Genomic DNA, 1,130 nt, shown 5'->3' with positions numbered 1-1,130 from the left:
TAAATATGAAAGGGGCATCTTAAAAAGGCTCAGATGTTCACAAGCATGAATGGGCACATGTTAAAAAAACTGTGGGAGCAAACAGTCCAACAGTTTGAGAACAACTATTCACAATGCACAATTACAAAGAATTTAGGGATTTCACCATCAACAATCTAAAATATCATCAAATGATTCAGAGAATCCAGAGAATTCTCTCAACGCTGAATGGCTGTGACCTTTGACCCCTCGCAGGGCACTGTATGAAAAACTGACTTGATTCTATAAAGGATAGTACAACATGGACTCAGGAACACTTTGGAAAACCATTGTCAGTAAACACAGTTTGTTGCTTCATATACAAATGCCAGTTAAGACTCTACCATGCAAAGTGAAAGCCATATATCAACAACATCCAGAAACACTGCAGACTTCTCTGGGCCCAAGCTCATCTGAGATGGACTGAGACAAAGTGGAAAAGTGTGCTGTGGTCTGATGACATTGTGACACGGGACCATCCAGGTTGTTATCAGCTCAAGGCTCAAAAGCCAGCCTCTGTGATGGTGTGGTGGTGTGTTAGTGCCCATGGCATTATGGGTAACTTGTTCATCTGTGGAGGCACTATGAATGCTGATAGGTACACACAGATTTTGGAGCAACATTGCTGCCATCCAGACAATATCTCTTTCAGGGACATTCCTGCTTATTCTAGCAAAACAAGAGACACATTCTGCATGTGATCCAACAGCATGGCTTCATAGAAAAAGAGTGCAGGCACTAGACTGACCTGCCTGCAGTCCAGACCTGTCTCCCATTGAACATGTTGCGCATAAAAAAGCACAAAATGGAGTAAATGGAGACCACATTCTGTTAAGCAACATTAGTCGTATATCAGGCAAGAATGGGAAAGAATTTCACTCTCAAAATTTCAACAGTTAATGTCCTGAGGTCCTATACACTGGCGTGTTGTTAAAAGAAAAGGTGATGTAACACAGTGGTAAACATGCCTCTGTCCCAACTTTTTTGGAACATGTTGCAGACATTATGCATATTAAAGAATAAATGCATATTAAAAAAAAATATATATATACATATATATATATATATATATATATATATATATATATATATATATATATATATATATATAT

The sequence above is a fragment of the Epinephelus moara genome, chromosome 11 (assembly GCF_006386435.1).
Source record: "Epinephelus moara isolate mb chromosome 11, YSFRI_EMoa_1.0, whole genome shotgun sequence".
NCBI lineage: Eukaryota > Metazoa > Chordata > Actinopteri > Perciformes > Serranidae > Epinephelus > Epinephelus moara.
This window is presented reverse-complemented; position numbering follows the sequence as displayed.